The following is an 18996-nucleotide window of genomic DNA, read 5'->3' as shown; positions in this document are numbered from 1 at the left end:
AGGGTCACTGAAATGAACACTTGAAAGTTAAATGTTTATTTCAAATCCTATTTCCAAGTAGGATTATATTGTAAACTGGCCTAATCAACTGGAAATTCACTTTTTGCCAGCCTGATTTCAATCTTCCTTTTATTTTAGAGCAAGAAATCAAAAGGAAGGATGGGAATTCCTCCTTCAGTGGCATTGTTCTTGAAAACATTAATAAAAAATAACTTGGAAACATCTGAGAGTGAAGTGACCACACACTGAGTTAAACCTCTTTGACTGTGATGTTACCTTGAGCAATGTAAACTTTGATGCAGAAAATGAAGTGGCAGAAAATTTGTGGCGATTCTTAGGGAATCACCATTATTAACAAGGAAACTACATTCCTTCACAGACCTCAGTAGATGTTATGGTAACAGTAAAAATCCCTGCACAGAACATAAGGAAGTATAAATTTTTCTCCAGCTAAGAACAGGAAAAATGTATTAAACAAAAGAGGAAGCATAGTATTAAGCAGAATTTCTGATTAAGGTGCTGGCTACTGAAGAAGAGACATTAACTCTCCCATGGCTACTCTACATATTTTGATTTGTGGTTCTGCAGTTAAGGCAATAGTATGTAGAATAATTGAAATCCAGGACAGGAACTTCATTCAGACTTACAGGTGAAGATGCAGCAGATAGATATGTACCTAATATTTGGATAACTCACCAAGTTTTTCAGGAAAATAGGACAGAACGCTCTGTGAGAGCCCAACATGTCCCCTCAATGAAAATCAAACTGATACCTCAATTTTATAAGCACCCCATCCGGATAGAAAAATGTCTGTAGTAATGAATTTTTTTTGAAGTTTGATATCTTTAAAGCATTGGGAAAATGAAATTATACACACAGGTTGATTCTAAATGAGCCTTCAGGATTTCAGAAGTTGAACTAGTTGAACTATGAACAGGGATCAAACACAATTCCAAAGAAAAGCCAAGCCAACCAATCAATCAGACAAAAAAAACATACAGAAATGTACTGCCATTTTTCCTTCCAAATTAACTTGCACCAAAAAATAATCTTCCTATTTGATTTATTTTTCTGAACATTGAAGTTATGTAACTGGGATAGATATTCTCATGGCTGAGGAAACATCCACAATGAGAGTGTAAAGGCTGCACCAGATGAGTTTTAGGATACAGCGCTGTGATGATGGTATGGAGAAAATGGATCTACACAATGCTGCTGAATCACTGCTTTGAAAAAACACTATTCTTCAAAGATCCTTCAGGTGATGGGAATACTGAATCACATCTTATCATAGAGAATGAATATAGATGTAAAGATTATTACTTCCACTCAAACTCCCTGAAGTCATCTGCAAGTATCTTGACAAAGAAATCAGGTTAATACAACCTTGAATTTCTGAAAGGCACTTAGTTCCTCACTAGAGACTTTTAAGAAAAGTAAGAATGTCATGGTTTATGGATCCTCAGATGACTAAGCCAATGACAAAAAAAAAAGGGGGGAAAAAGGGTAAAAGCATATTTGGATTGCTTTCTCAGTAATGACTTTTCACTAATGAAATACAAAAATTGGCCTTTTTTGTGCAACATGTGCATAAGTTATCTGGAAAACTGAGTAAACACCAAGGGGAATGTCTAAGTATGCTCTAATAGTGATATTAACTTGTTCCAGAAAGAGGAAAGGCATGGGGATAAGGAACTGAAAAACAACACCAACAAACCAACTATAAAATAGCAAAAAACCTTACACACCTTTCTAGACCTGACTGGGCAATAAAATGTCAGATGAAATACAGGGTAAATTAAAACTTTAAAGTGATAAATATGGAAAAAATAATTTAATTTTATAAAAATTACAAGCTGAAAAATTGACACTTAAACATGATCTTGAAGTTATGACAACTCTCTGAAAACATTGGTTCAATGTTCAGGAGCAATCAAAAAAGGAAATCAAGTATTTGGAATTATTAAGATTGAACAGAGGGCCACATCACCATGCCACCACATGATTTCACAAAGCTCCTAAATCTTACAGGCTGCATGCTTTTTGGTTCCACAAGAACAAGACAGAACAAAAAAGAGAGTGGTAACAAGGAATCAAGGTAGAGAACACCTTCCAAGTACCGCAACATAAGGTAGAATTCTTTACCTTAGAAAAGGGATGGCTAACAAGATCATAAAATGAAGATATACTAAGTCTCGACTGGCATAGAGAAAGTGAAGAGATTTTTTATTATTTCCTATTTCACTATGTTCTCACAAAACTACAGACAACAATAGGGGAAGCAGTTACTTAAAGGAGAAAAGCATCACAGTACCGCTGTGGAGGAAGCCAAATGAATGTCTGCCACAGAACAAAGTATTTTGACTACCGAGTTAGCAAATGGAGAGCAAATGATGAAGGCAGTTGAAGACAGAATACTTGCCATTAGGAAATGAATACTTTTCCGAAGACAATATTGGGAGCGGGTGGTGTGTGATGCTCCTGGAGAGCAGGGGCAGGGGGGGCAGTCGGTGGGGTGAAGCCGAGCTCCGCAGCTGGGCTGTGACATCTCGTGGTCACACGGTCTAAGTGCAGCCCAGGACACCGCGCTGCAGAGCACCATTTGTTTTGCCTTCGATATTAAAAGCAGAGACGCTGAAGACGTGATCAGTGGTGTGGGGCAGGCGGAATAAAATCAGAAGAGTACACAACTTATAGGCTCTCTATATAGAAATGGGTATTCTTCTAAAATTTAAGAAGTGAGGTTATTAGTGATATATGAAAGAGAAAGTTGATTCAAATGCTGTTCTATCATTAAAACAGACATGCTTTCATTAATACTGTTAAATGTGACTTCAATTATTGAGAAAAACAGACTAAATTTTAAGCCTAATTTGAATGCAAAAATTCACAGACAACCTGAATATCGCTCCCTCAGCTGTGAATGGAATTGGATTTGGGTTTCATGACACAGCAGCTGACACAAGGATATGACATCTTAAAGACCCATGCCTCACAAAAAAAAAATATATCTCTTTACTTGAAAACCCTACTGGAATGCAACTTCCTCCTAACTTTTGTTTTGGCTCTGTGCAACTTTGAAGAGCAATTCAGCTCAACATAGCTAAAGAAATACTGAAATTTTATTTTGAGATCCTTACAAGAAAGAGGTATGTTGAATTTCTCACACCTATAGTACAAGATTTTAAGTCGTACAGATACTTTCACTCACCTACTTTTAGGTTTGCAAAGAGATTGAATATTTAATCTTAAAGGCAAATCATAATTATAGAATCACAGAATATGCTGAGTTGGAAGAGACACAAAAGGATCATTGATTACAAGTCCTGGCCCTGCACAGAACCATCCCCAAGAGTCACACCATGTGCCTGAGAGCATTGTCCAAACGCTTCTTGAACTCTGCCAGGCTGCTGCTGTGACCACTTCCCTGGGGAGCCTGAACCAGTGCCCAACCCTACTGAAGTTCATGTTGAATTTCATTGCATAAAATATATTGGATAGCATGGTCACTAAGATGCTTATTCAAGTGAAAATTTCTAATATAAAAAAAAGTAAAATTATTCTACTCATCAGAATTTTTTAATCAGAAAAACAGTATTTCTTGAATAAAGTAGCAGAAAGTGTTTTTAAAACTCCACACTATTTTTTCTACTTACAGTCATTTAGATTTGTTGAATTTCTCCTATTTTATCTGCTACAATAACCACGAAAGAGTTCACTTCTTTAGAAAGTCCTATACAACCTTCTTTAAGGGCTTTTTTTTCCACCTGAAATCTCAATTAGTATTTGGTTTAACAGCCTAGAATACGCTTATATATGACAAGAGCTCAGTTGTGTTGCAAATCACATTCATAAACTTTTTCAGCAAATTACAATCTTGGCAATAATATAATATTAACAAAATAAAATGAGCATAAGTAATGCTCCCTTGTTATTAAGTTGCAGGTATGCTTTTCCTAGACAAGAATTAATACATTAATGAGAAATACAACAAAGTGAGGATTAAAGTCACCCATTTCTATTTTTTAAGTAATAAAAATACAGTCTTCAGCAACATAAACAAAGTGCTTTCTGAACATTTCAGATGGTAAAATCTAATTCTCAGCAACAGGATGAAGTCATACAACAGAGTTACTGATGTGAAAAGGATTGCAGTACTATGACCTTTTATAAAACTCTTAGTCAAGGCATAAGTAAGTTCAGAGGGAAGACAGAAGTACCCAAAAGAGAGGCCAGAGAAACTAAAGATATCTGCACAATAAATAATGTGACTGTATACATACAGAAGGAGGGGGACTACCTTACTCTGCTACAACTGTTTTGTCCCACACATAAAGTTGTACAACACACATGTTTCTAGAAAGCATTTTGACTTACAAAGTAATTTATACTTAGTCTAGCATGAACTGAGCCATGATGTAACAATAAGGATCAGGCAGCCTTTTCTCCATATGGAAAGGAGATACTGCTGAAAGGTGGGAAAATGTCAATGCTGCTGCTGTCAGATCTGTATAGAAGAAATCATCATGATACATTGTGATTCACTGTGCATCTGTCTGATTAACTCTGCAATTGACAGAAAAACACAAAAATAAATCCAGCACAAAACAATTCATGACCAAGTTTCCATCCACTTCTACTTGACAGCGAATACTTCCTATCCATTAGGTCATGTTTTGTCTACAGGTAGATCAAGGCCCCTCCTGAACAGCAAGCTTAGTGTAAAACCACGGTCAAAGCAGCACTTGTGAAATGCTGAAACTTGTAGTTGAGACCTGCTGGTAGGGCTCTACACACCTTTGCCAAAGCTGGCATCAGATGTACTTGAGAAAGTAAACATTAGTCCCAAAGTGCTACCAGAATGAAAATATATATACACCCTTATGCTCATTAAAACACTGCTCTGTTATTTGTGCCTGCTGCTGGAAGATGCACCTCTTGCTCAGGTTTGAGGGGAGGACAGAAGGAGAGGGGTCAGAGTTCTGGAACACTTACATAAAGCTGCTTCTCATACCCCGCCCCTCTTGGTCAGGGACAGCCTCTCCAACAGGGAGATCAGATGTGTCTAATGATCAGAACAGATGGATGTGAAAATTGAAATAAAGTCCTGAAGCATGTTATCTTGGAGTTCTCACAAGCAGATGGTTCTGAGGACTTTTGGAGGAATGCTCCACAGACCTTATGTATAGTACCCATTTGAGTTAATTTTGCTGCCATTCAGTGCTGTAGGTAATCACCTTTTCAGACAGGCATTAGTAAAAATTCAATGATAGAAGTCAAGAGGACTACTAATCTCAGGTGTAATCTTGCTTGTCCAGCAGAGTGGCGTGGTGAGCTTCCTCACAATCTCAGCTGTGAGATATGCTTCAACCAAAGAACACAGTAAGTCCTTTAAGAATTGAGCTTCCTCACAATCTCAGCTGTGAGATATGCTTCAACCAAAGGCAAGAACACAGTAAGTCCTTTAAGAATATTTTTCCTCTCTACAAGAATGAACACATCTTTATTGAGAAAAATAATTGAAATGTCTGAAAAAAACAGAATGAGTATATTAAAAATACATATATGCTTCAACCAAAGAACACAGTAAGTCCTTTAAGAATTTTTTTCCTCTCTACAAGAATGAACACATCTTTATTGAGAAAAATAATTGAAATGTCTGAAAAAACCAGAATGAGAATATTAAGAAATACAGGATGAGCTGGGCAAATTAAGCATAAATTGTATCAGGCACATGACAGATACTTCTGGTCCATCATAAAGGCCAAAGGTTCAGTTTGTCTCCAAGCACATTTAAAAAAATAATAATTTCAGCCAATCTAAGACAAACTGGAAACTATTTAAATTGTCAGCTCTGCTTGGGGGCCTATCTGTCTACACTCTACACCTGTACATTTAATAATCTGTTGGAGGCTCTAAAGATTAGTGACAACATGCTATCTTTCCTAAAGAAACCACTCCAACACTTATCAGAGACAAAAAAAAGACAGATGGCCTTTTGTGGTGGGTTGACCCTGGATGACTTCCAGGTGCCCATCAAGCTGCTCTGTCACTCCCCTCCTCAGCTGGACAGGAGTTAAAAAACATGACAAAAAGCTTGTGGTCAAGATAAGGACAGGAGAGGTCACTCAGCAACTACTGTCACAGGCAAAATAGAGTTAACTTAGGGAACTTAGTTTAATTTTTTACAAATCAGATCAAAGTAATGAGAAATAAAACCAAACCTTAAAACACCTTCCCCCTACTCCTCTTTTCAGGCTTAAATACTGTTCTTCCTTATCTCCTTCCAGAGGAGTAGGGGAACACAGAGTTGGAATTATGGTCACTGCATCACACACTATTTCTGCCACTCCTTCCTCAGGGAGAGGATTCCTCATACTCTTTCCCTGCTCAAGCATGGGGTCCATCCCATAAAACACAGTCCTCCAAAAGCCTTTCCAACATGAGTCCTTTCCCACAGGTTGCAGTTCTTCACAAACTGCTCCATCATGAGTCCCATCCATGGGGTGCAATCCTTCAGGCACAGGCTGCTCTAGCACAGATTCCCTCTTGGGTAACTAGTCCTGCCAACAAACCTTCTCTAGCAGGGACTCCTCTCTCCATGGGTCCATCAGTCCTACTAGGAGCCTGCTCCAATATAGGCTTCCACAGGGTCACAGCCTCCTTCGGGTATCCGCCTGCTCTGCCATGGGGTCCTCCACAGGCTGCAGGTGGATCCCTGCTCCAGCATGAACCTGGACTGCAGGGGCACCACCATGGGCTGCACCACGGGCTGCATGGGAATTTGTGACTGTGCCTCAAACATTTCCTCCCTCTCCTTCTCCCATGATCCTGCTGTCTGTGGTTGTTTCTCTCACGTATTCTCATTACTCTCTTCTACCTTTTCACAGCACTTTTTTTCCCTTCTTAAAACTTTTTTCTTTTTTTTTTTTTTTTTAGTTTTTTTTTTTAGTTTTAAAATCTGTAATCCTAGAGGCACTACCACCATCGTTGATAGGCTCAGCCTTGGGCAGTGACAGGTCCATCCTGGAGCCAGGCTGGCAGTGGCGCTGTTGGAATTGAGGGAAGCTTTCAGCAGCTTCTCACAGAAGCCAGCCCTGTAGCCTCTCCATTACCAAGACCCTGATACACAAACTCAGTGTACCTTTTCTTATAATGGCACTCCAAAAACTAAATAAAAACAATAAAAAAGGGCATTCATACTTGGAATAGTGAACTTATACATAAATAAGAAAAGTTCATAGTAATATTACTGATTTTTTTAAAATTAACCAGGACTCCCTTCTGCACAAAATATTACATCTCTCAGGACTATTTTTATTTATTTAAAACCAATTTCTTTTTAGTTTCAACATTCAACATTCCAATTTATTAGAATGCATACATGCACAGGTATATATTTACAGATAGAAAACTGTGCTGTGCCTGAACATTCAAAAATGACAGCACTTCAACAGTTTCTAGCCCAAATAAGTGAATATTGAGACTTACAGACTCCTGTATGACTACACTGGCATTCTGCTGTTTCTATCACTATAAACCATGCAAGCATTGGCTGTGGGTAACATAGCAACTATCTTGCAAGGCATTATTGATTCATTGAAAATTAAGATCATCTGAAAAATGGTTCAAATAATATTAAACAAAAAAGATTGCGCTTTTGAGCTCTCTGTTTTGTATTCCTCTAAGTGGGATGTAAGAGTAACATCTTCCAGGAAAAAACATGCTTGTCACCGAGGAACAAGTGCTGATACACTGAACAGAAGGAAGAATAGATTATAGTTGATGACAGCACACAGAACATACTCTCTTAAAATATCCATAAGCTATATTACATTTAAAATTCCAAAATAAATAAGACAGAGATTTCATATTTGATTTGTTCTGGCACAAAACTGGGTAAACTAGAGTGCAGGGCTACCCAACATAAAGTTATTAAAACAAAATTATATCCACAGTCTAATCTCTGGCATGCACTCAAAAGCAGTCAAAGCAATAGTCATGAGATAGTTTTATTTTATAGTACATATCTGACATTTTCATTAGTATACACTGGCAAGAAATGCACATTGTTGTTCCAAATGCCTATAAAAAGGAAAAATTAATTCACACCCTCCAAAAATGGCAAGTAATTTAGAAATTACTTTATATTTCATATCAGTTTTAAGCTCCTATAAGATTGCCAGCAAGCACGAGTAAAAAAATATTTCAGTGAGAAAAATTGAAGGTTTTATATGTAAGTACTGCTAAGTCAGACAAAAGATCCACATAGCACAGCTCTTTGAGTAACAAAAGGAAATGCTGTGTAGGGAGAACAGACATCCAGCCAGTTTCTCCCAGCACACTCCCACAGCACCTACAAGTGCTGGGTTAGGAATGTCAGAAACACACACTTGCCTACTTTTGTTCTTACTAAGTAATTCCTTTGGTTATGACAACTGTTCCTTTTTGAACCCACTTGTAGTACCTGACTGCACAATTTCCAGTAAATTCCAAGAGTTCAATGCCTACTGCATAAAGCAGTAATTCACTTGTCTCTTTTAAATTCACCTCCAACTACCTTAATTGAATGCCATCTAGTTTTAGTATTGTGAGATTTGGCAAGCAACAGTTCCACATTTCTTTTATCCACTTCCTTCATGATCATAGGAACTTCAGTCACATTTCTGTACCTTCTTTTTTGCCAAATTGAACCTACAGCTTTGGTTACACTACTGTATGCATGTGTACTTGCAGCTGGAGTGTGAGTGTAACTTTCAATTTTTAATCTCCTTTGTACTTTAATATTGCTTTTGAATGGAATTTTTCAAGGCATTTCTAAGACATGGTTTTACTTCTCAACTTTTGACAGTCAAAAAATCTCAAAATTCCCAAAATAATTAGTGTATTATTCTTATGTCTGTTAATACGTATATAATATGAAAAAATCCGTTTCCAACTACCTTTAAGCACGGCTATACAGTAACTCATATATGAAAATATTCTATCAGTCATGTGTGCACAATGTGTTATTTTGCCCAACCTTAAAAGAGTTTGGAATAACAGTTAATGTGTTTTGGTGCAACCCAAGCTCTGGAACAAAGAGTAACCAGGAATTCAGCATGATAGCCATAACAAAGACATCTAAATTGTACAGCATGCATTGCCTGTTACCTGGATTGGAAAAAAATTTGTCAGAGCACCCTAAAAAGTAACTGAAAGAAAAAATGCCTTTATAGGAAGTCTATTTGGGAGCTGTATCCATATCTCTGCTGCCATCAATTACTGCATGGAATGGATTAGGAGGAAGAAATAAAATCCTTATCTTTGAAAGCTCTCACAAGTGAACAATTATAGTCCACAATGACTTCATCTGAATTTTGTGATAAACCTCTGTATCAACAGAGAGCAAGTCCAATCTGATACATTTTAAAAATTTAGGTTTTCCATTTCATTGCTATTCCTGCAGTAGCAGGACACACTACCTGTTCGTTTTTTACTTTATGCATATTATGATTTAGAAGCAGAGACAGTAAAGATAAAAAGCTTCAAAGATCCTTCACTGATCAATTTTCCAATTTTCCAACTGTCTTTATAGACATTCAGAAGTCCTTTTAATGAATTTGAAGGACCTGCTGATGCTAAAATCCAAAAGTACTACAATACAAACATGATACATACAAATTGCACAGTTGTGCAATTTTTCTCAATTGGGGATCATCCTGCCCCAAAATAAATAATGATTGTAAAACTTCAATTGAAAGAACTTCTACTGGAGTAACATGCAAGATGCATGTTTTGCATTTTCTACATTCTTAACTTTGTTATAAAAGCAAAATTCACAGAAGTACTTAGAAAGCTTTCCTGTTCCACGGCAAAGGGCCAGGCATTCTGTCAATGCTGCAGCTGGCAAGAAAAGGTAACCTTTGCTCCAGAAGAGCCGCAGCTGTTTGGAATCAATGCCAACAGGCTTGGGAACCACAGGCCAGGGCACAGGAGCGTCTGCAGGCTCTATACAAAGCTGTGCCGCGGGCACTGTGGGAGAGAGGAGAGTGCTGGGGGTGAGGTTCTCCAGACATATGGACAGAGAACAGTTGTCTGCCAGAGAGCATCACACAGGGGTTTGCAAGAGTTCAGCATACTCATTTGTGGACAAGATTATGGTATGGTTTCCAAGAGAGCAAAACTAATAGGAAGCCTCGAGGAATAAAAAGCTTTGAAAAAAGCAGGGGTGGGGTGGGGAGGTCAGGTCAGATTTTGCTCTGTTGAAAAGATGAGATCGGTTTGCATGTTTCTCTTGTTTCTGTACACCTTAACCCAAGCCTTAGGTCATCAGAAAAGTCAGCTTTGCTCAAAGGCAACTGGTACTAGAAGCTGGGAATCACAACGGAGACTCCTTAAAAGCATTAGTCAGTGAAGTTAAATAGGTATCAATAGAGACAACATGAAGAACAATCTCATTTAAAAATACACTGGTGCTGAAAATTTGATACAATTCATCCTGCCCCCAGTAATGGAGCACAGATTCAGCAGCGATTGAAATAATATTAAGTGGTTTTCTACAACTAATTTTTATTTTTCAAACTCTTGAGAAAAAGAGCACATCTAAAATATTTCTGCATATAATACAAAGTATGTGCATGCCTCGACAAAAAAAATGACCAAAAAATTAGGATTATAGCCCTTGTAATCTTACCTTGGCTATCTGCATATTTTTCCCAGAACTGTTTCCTAGAGGAAGCTCCAGACAGATCTGATTACTTCCACTCTTATGGGGCTCAGTCTCTTCAGGAAGATACTTTTCAGAAATCCAACACACTTTAAATATGGATGAGAATCCATGTCGCAATACCATGGCTGAGTTGTATAAACTTGCTTCATCAGTCCCTGCTTTAAACACTTTCCATTTTCATTATGAACCCACACTTTATACAGATAAATTTTTCTCTTTTTTCAGCCATAGGAAAGTAAAGGCTTTGCAAATCCTTCATTACAAAGTGTCAAACTGTATTTATTCTAATTTTTTCAAAAATCCCTGAGTTATAACAACTAAGCAAAAGATTTTTTTCAAGGAAGATTTACCTACCAGTAAAGTTATTTTTAGTTCTTTTTATGATCTAAAAGCAACATCTTGTAACAAAAGCACTTTATCTTTACACACCACAAGGACAGCAGGAAACTGTCAGTCATTACATATGCAACGGATTAGTCCAGCTACCGACTTCTCTCTCACCTTGTGAAAAAGGTAGAAAGAAAGAAAGGCAAGAAAGTGTTGTGGAGAAAAAGTAGGATTATGTAAAATATATATGTCAATACAGTTCTTTGAGATCACCATTTCCCTATAGTTCTTACATCCAAATTAATATCATATATTTAAAATGCATAATTAATTATATGAACATTAATGACATTTCAACAACAAAATCATTACATTGCCTTCCATTTTCACTGACTTTCCAGTTTACAAAACCAGGTCTGTTTTCTTTTATCCCAGAAGAATGACTATATTAAAAGATTTTTTAATTTTAGTTTTGTCAAATCAGAATGTTGCACGAAGGGAGGAAGAGAGTCTTGTTAAAAAATTAATTGCTTTGATAATGAAATTAAGTATGACAGCAATGACCCCTGCCTACATTACGAGGTCAGCACAGTGATCAGGAAGCACAGCAAGCACAACTTGAACCCAAGACTGGTTTAAGTGGTTTGACTGCAGAATATGACATTGCTGGTACATGTATGCAAGAAAAAGAAATAAAAAATAATTGGAAAATCAGCAATATATTTTGATATCTGGATGACATGCCTGGATGGCTGGTCCATACTCTTTTCTTTTTCTGTCATATACATTCCATGGAGTCTACCTTCAGTACAGCATGCCTATCTACAACTCTCCTTCTTCTCATGGTTCAAAAAAAATGGAAAAGCCTCCTGGAAAATGCTTTTCTGAGAAGCACATTAGTCTACCCTGAATTGTGATTATTTCTCCAAAATTAATGAAATTAATTATCTTTCTTGGCCTTCTAGAAAATGCTGCAGACCCATCAAGGAGCAGACTAGACTGGAACATCTCTATGCATTTCTTTTCACATCACGCTTACCAGCTAATGGCTTTGAAACTGCAGTCTTGGAATTTGACTGGCTCATCAGTATTTAATTGGTAGAAAACAGAGATGAAAAATGATGCCAAAGGACCTTCCTGTTCATGAAGGAGATCTATACCTCTGTAGCAGGACAATGTTTTTGTTATCTTCTCAAAGCCCCACAAGAGTCATTCAGTTTTCCTGTGCTGAAAAGGGACAATTTTCTTGAACTCAACTAAGATATTTAAAATACTGAAGCTGTTGGAAAAAGAGTTCCATTGGTTAGGGAAGACTAGAGAATACAAAGCATTTACAGTGTGTATCACTGAACTGGAGGCTTATTAAGCCAGTCTCTAATTAATGTAACTATCTCAGCAGAAAATTACTCACTCATTCTTTTTATAGTACCAAATCATCTATTTATCACAGTACCCCATAATAACTTGCATTAATAAGGAATACAAACATTTCCTTCCTATAGCCTACTTCCCACAAAACATCTCTTCCTCCCCTGTCCCCGAAAAAAAGAAAAAAAAAAAAAAGAAAATTAAATTAAGGAAACCACAAAATGAGCCCTGCAAATTCTTCTCCTTTCCCTTTGCTCACTTAATGTGTTTCACTAAGATTTGTACAAGAAATCCATAAAGAAACAGCCAAACAGCAGGGAAGCCTGCATTTGAGCAAGTTCTGAAGACATTTAGCTAAAAAAAGTAGCTACATTTCCAATTCTAAATACTCATAACTGAGAGATGAGCAGTTTGGGATTAACACTGAAATAAAATTCAAAAGCTTAGTCAGGAAAGGGTAATGGAATTTTAACTGGTTTTATCATATGGGTATATGGAAGTTCAAATGCATTGTAACTAACAAGAACAAGCTCAGTGTGCTGAAGACCAGCTCCCTTTGCTCAGCTGAAACGCTTCCAGAACACACTGCCCTGACAGCCAACAGAGGTCTCTGGCTCAGGTACCCCGATTGCAGCTGCTAAAACTGTGACAAAAAGTGCTAAAATTACAGTGACAAAACATTAGGTGCCAGCTACTTCAGTGCCTTCCACAAGGCAAGGCAGTGCCTATGGGTTGGGACATGGTAGCTTTTGAATGAAGATAATTTAATGTCTTCAGAGAGTCCTGACCATTTCTCTACCTTGTATTTTGACATTTTAATAGTCTGTTACTAGAAATGACAACAGCACTCATACAATGTAAAGGCTTACTATAAGAAGGGCTATGAATGGGATGACAGAAGATGCTAACAACTTAACTCTAAGTCATCAACCTAAACAGTAATTAAAACCAAGGATTGTACAAAACAGTAAAAGTATTTCGCAAGGAAAGAAAACATCCATTAGAACTCTGACTGTGGAATCAGACAAAAAACAATTTGCTACAGGAAGCTGTCTCAGGACACTAGAATGTTCTGAGGGTACTGTTAGCTCTTACCATTTTCTTCTGCTGTAATCCATGAAAGAAAAAATAGACAGACACAGCTTTAATTTAGGAGACACTCAACAGTCAAATTAACCCAGAGCTAACTAGTTTGATAATAAAAGTATTGTTTATTCAGCTTATGAATTGCATACTACTGATAGCTTTATGTTTTCTTTATCATTCTGAAATTATCTGAGTGTGCTTTGTCTTGGCCCATTTGTGCCACATCCTAGTTGCACTGCAGAATAAAACTAAATGCACACACGAAATAGATAAGAAAAAAGTACAAATAACTAAATGTCAACTAAAAGAAGAAACGCTTGATAAGCTTGATACCCTACTAAGCCAGTAGCAATACTCTGGTCCATATCTAAGCTTCTTCCCCTCATCCCTGATTCCTTTCCAATCCAAAACCTTTTTCTGTAAAAACTATGAAAAAGTTTATGGCAATAAGCTGCCATATTTGGAATGGCAATGGCTCTGCCTCAGATTTTATGCATTTTTTAGCCAATATTTTATTTCAGAACAGAGTTTCCTATTAAAAAAATGAGTGAAGTGACCCCTCCAAAGCATGATGTTTACCACCAAATTAGTTCGGGAGACAGACCTCTTTCCTTTCTCTTTCCTTTCTCTTTTCATTCACACACAAATAAGCCTTCTGACAATATCACACAATAGTCAAAATAGAACTTCCAAGAGTTTTCCAGACATTTGTAAAATTGTACAAAGCTTCAAACAGACAGTTCTTTCATTTGATGAACAGACCAAACCCAGTAGATGTGTCTTAGCTATAAAGAAAGGTTAGTCAAGTTTACTGAATGCAATAAGGACCTAATATTTTGTTTTAAACGTCAAAGTAGAGAAAGGACAAAGTAAGAATAACTAAAAATAATATTTGCTGAAGCACAAACAATAGATGTTTGGTTTTAATGCACAAAACAGTTTCATATTTCAAAATCTAGGGGATTTTGGGGACATCATTAGGAGACAGCAAGAGAAATTTAGTTCAGCTGAATTTAGTAAAAGGTTTGACACCGATTTTGTCAATCAAAACCCACCCCTACTCCTTAAGCTATAGATGATGATGAAAGCTGAATCTTCAGTATTTTATATTTTTAGCCTCTTTTAAGTACTATCTTCCTTATTAGGAACTTAATATTCATCTGCCAAAGCAACTGTTCTTTGTAAGGATTCACCATTTCAGCTAATTCACCATGGCAGCACCATTAGGCTCAAGGAATATAAATATACATAGACCTATTGTGATTTAAAAAAAAAAGCCCCAGCCGCTAAGCTCCTATGATCAACCTCTTCAACCTGTTACAGCTCTGGATGAGGGGAATGGAGGTTTTTGCGAGGAGCCCTCAGGGCGGGGAGAGCTCCGGGGGCGGCCCCTTTGTGCCTGCCCGGCCGGGGCTGCCCTGTTTCCAGAGCTGCTCTGCTTTCCGAGCGAACCGGAGCGGTACCTGCGGTGTTCCTGCAGCACCCATCGCCTCACGGAGAGCCGCACCCGAGCATCTGCGGGCATCTGAAGCGAGCAGAGGAGGCGGAACCGCCGCCGGAGCCCTCGGGCCGCCCTGCTGAGGGGCGAACCGGGCGTCACCGAGCGGCATCACGGCCGTGCTCCCCGCGCCGACGGACAGGGAGCCCGGGGCCGCAGCCCGCGCTGAGGGGAAGGGGCGCAGCAGCGGCGCCCCCCGCTCGCCCGACGGCGCTTCCCTCCAGGAGCCGCGGCCGGGACAGCGGGACTGGGCAGGGCCGCTGTGCCCTCCGCGCCTCCGCCCCGACCCGGAGTCTCAGCCGCTGCCCCGCACCCTGCGGGCATTTCCGCAGCTGTTCACGGGCTCGCTGAGCCCGTCGGGCAGCGCCCGTCCGGCGGTGGAGGCACGGAGCGATGTGAGGGAAAACGCTGCGGGAGTGCCGGGTGTGAGGGACCGGAGCCGGGCAGCAGTCTCGGAGCTCGACAGATTTTTAATTTGCAGCTTCATCTTTGCTGGCAGCTGGGTAAGACAGTTCTTAGTTCTTAGACAGTTCTTAGTCTTCATAGCCTTTTCCAGCACACGACCCACTGGCGCTCAAGTCAGCAAGCCCTGTCTGGTGAAAACCAGCTTTACAGCTCTTTCTCAAATCCTTTTTAACTAAAACTTTAGAAATTATTCTGCAAGGCCATTTGATATTGCAGTAGGGATAATTTATACTGGCGCTCAAGCCAGCAAGCCCTGTCTGGTGAAAACCAGCTTTACAGCTCTTTCTCAAATCCTTTTTAACTAAAACTTTAGAAATTATTCTGCAAGGCCATTTGCTATTGCAATAGGGATAATTTATACACTGTAATATTAAAAAAAAAAAAATAAAAATTCTTCCACTGCAGTGTCCATAAAGAAGCTGGTTCACTGAAAATGTCACCCACACCTGTCCCTCATACAGGACTGAGCCTATGTGGAGGTTTTTAGTCATAGTTTTCTTAGGGAACTGTAAATACCTCAGAATTAATCAAGGAAAATGTACCACTTTTGTTAAGAAAATAAAGGTGTGTTTTGCTTTTCTTCTGTTCTTAGTCTTCACTTGCTCTTTGCTAGTCATAAAATTATCCAGTTATGCTTCTGCATTTTAATGATTAACAAAAATCCTAATAAAGTAACAAAGTATAAACATATCCTAAATAATTTCCCTCAGACAGACCTCTTTTTTTTTTTTTTTTTTTTCTTTTTTTGTGTTATCAAATTGAGAGGAAACCTAATGTCTTTACAAGCAATTTGCTGGGTGAAGGCATGGGTGTTAACGTCTTTGAAATAGATCTTACTGTCTCCGCTGGCTTTGGGCGGTGGGTTTGTTGCAGAGCCCGGACAGCTTGGCTCCTGGAACAAACAAGTGGGTCTGCACAAGCCTGAACTTCTGAACTTTGGGGTAAAATAGTAGGTTCAAGGGGGGAACATGTGGCAGGCGGCTCGGGAAGGCTGTACCTTCCTAGTGCCTCAGCAATGGGGAAAGGAAGAGGGCAACATGCGGCTGGGAGTTTAGGATAAAAGGAGGCTGTGCCCTCTGAAACCTCGAGAGAGAAAACCCAGCGGGTGTATGCCCCACTTTACTCTCTCCCTTTGTTCGAATAAGTTGAAGGACTCCTTTATCTCCTTTTTGGACATAAACCTCTGGTGTTTGTGGATTTTCCTGACAAAATCCTTCCTTTCATAGCCTTCCTAAAGAGGCCCTGCAACAATAGCCAGGACAGAACAAGCTCCTGCCAGAGTCACCAAAAACCAAAACCATGAAGATTTACCTTCTAGTATGGCCTGCATCTGTCAAGATAGGCAGCCTAAAAAAATACCAGTCTAGTCGTCTTACAAAGTTTAGTAATTTTGGAAAGGCTAGCATTGTTCCCATGACCTTGTATAACACATATTACTGCATGGACATTTTTTTTTTCTTTTCATGTCTAATAAAGAGCTTGATTTGTTATAAATCCATAAACAATGCACTTCAGAAATCACACCGTGTAGTGTTTTGGGCTTGGTTTGTTTGTTGGTTCTTTTCACTTTTTTATACCTCTACAGCTAACTACTCACCTTAAACAGAGTGCTTGTTTGTGCTGGGGCAAATTTATTTTAAATGTTACTTAGGTTTTATCAGTAGTCTCAAGAAACGCACAACTAGGATTTTAATTGCATGCATTACTATTTGGTACTTTCAAATTTTTTTCGGTAATGCAGCTTTGTGTCCTACTTTGACTAGTACAGGATTGCAAAGAGTATAAGGAGTGCTGAACCATTATCTTTGAGTGGGACAGGTTTTGTGATCTTTCTGTTGCTTCTGTACAATGTCAAGCACAGAAAGGGATCAGAAGAAAGCAACTATGACTTATTTTTGTATTTGCAAGGACTTGCACTGCATAAATAGATGTGTTTAACACAGCCTTTGCATCTGTCAAAGTGAAATCTAATGTAATGCAGTTCACAGAATGCTGATTTTTATATCAAGTTTGTTCTGTTCTAATTATATGCAATAAGAGTTTTGTATCATTCTAATTGTACTTATTTAAATCACACATAACAGAAGTAGTCAAGAGAATTCAACAGAGTACATGGAATAAGCTGTTCTGGGAACACACTTCGAATGCATCAGAGTTATTTAACTGCCACAGAACCATCATGGTATGCCAAGTGGTTGGAATGGACCTTGAAGATCCTCTAGTCCCAACCCCTCCATGCCATGGGCAGGGACAACTCCCACTAGATCAGGTTGCTCAAGGTTTTATCCAACCTGTCTTTGAACACTACCAGGGTTCACACAGTCATCTGGGGCCTCAACATTTCTGAATATTTTATCTTCTATTTGCCATTTTCTAGGTGAAAATCTGATGTGGTGTATTTATACCAAACACCTATATTTGATTGATGATCAGTGGGCTTTTTTCATGATAGAATTTTTAACGTTTCTCTCTTGTAGCAAAACATGGTCTTCCCATAAATCTGAAAAACAAACAATGGAATCAGCTAGCACACCTTTCTGATTGGTCATGGAACTGGAATGTATTTAGCTCTGGAAAGTTACTAGTCTCAGTTAAAGACACACCTTTTGACACTGGATGCTCTGGCACGCATCCTTGTGGCCATCTGTTATGGTGAATTATTTGCTGAAGTCTGAAAAGAGCTGGGATTTGGTTTTGGTGGGGTTTTCCTCTTGTGTTTTAGAAGTCCAGTATTGTGGTTGTGCAGGCCTAATGCTTGTGCCTGGCAATGTGTTTCTCATGCTTAACATGTGCTGGGATTAGACTGAAGTACAGGGAAATGTCTTGCTAATTAGAAAATAATTCCTGGTAGCTCCAAGCTCTAGGCTGGGCAGCTTACAAACAGCTGTGTAGAAACATGATGGTGTTACAAGAAAAATCTGTCAATCTAAGGGTATGTTTCATTATCTTTTTCTTTTTTATTCCATACTTGTTCAACAGAACAATGCATGCCTATATGCAGCTGAACTATGTATGTTTTTACATTTTACATCTAATTAGCTTTTAATCCATACCCTGTTCTAGTATTTTCTATGCAAATGGGGTGATAATAAATTCATTTTATTTCTTCAGAAATCAAACCACGTTTCTTTCAGAAAATATAAATGACATGATGAACCATTGTCCACCTAAACATTCAACATTTCAAAGAAAAACACAAAACAACCCAGACCCTCTACTATTGGAAAATTCTGATGTTAGTTTTATCATGACTGTCTTTAAGCTGGTTTTAAATGTGTAGCATCAGGTTTTACAATACCGGCCATTGTTTGGGGCTATTTTTTGTTTAACTGTTCTGTAGACAGGATGCCAATTGTGTATTTTAATGGGAAAAAGATTACAAATTAAATACATTATTAAAAATAAATGTGATATTAATATGATAAATGTGATAATAAATGTGATAATTAGTGAATGCTGTCCACAAAAATAGTGGGCATATTTGATAGCTCAAATCCTTATGTGCTTTCCTTCTGGATTTCATAATGGCACTATTTCAAAT

Source organism: Onychostruthus taczanowskii, unplaced genomic scaffold, assembly GCF_017590055.1.
Source record: "Onychostruthus taczanowskii isolate IOZ18803 unplaced genomic scaffold, ASM1759005v1 scaffold28, whole genome shotgun sequence".
Classification (NCBI taxonomy): domain Eukaryota; kingdom Metazoa; phylum Chordata; class Aves; order Passeriformes; family Passeridae; genus Onychostruthus; species Onychostruthus taczanowskii.
Note: the sequence above shows the minus strand (reverse complement) of the source record.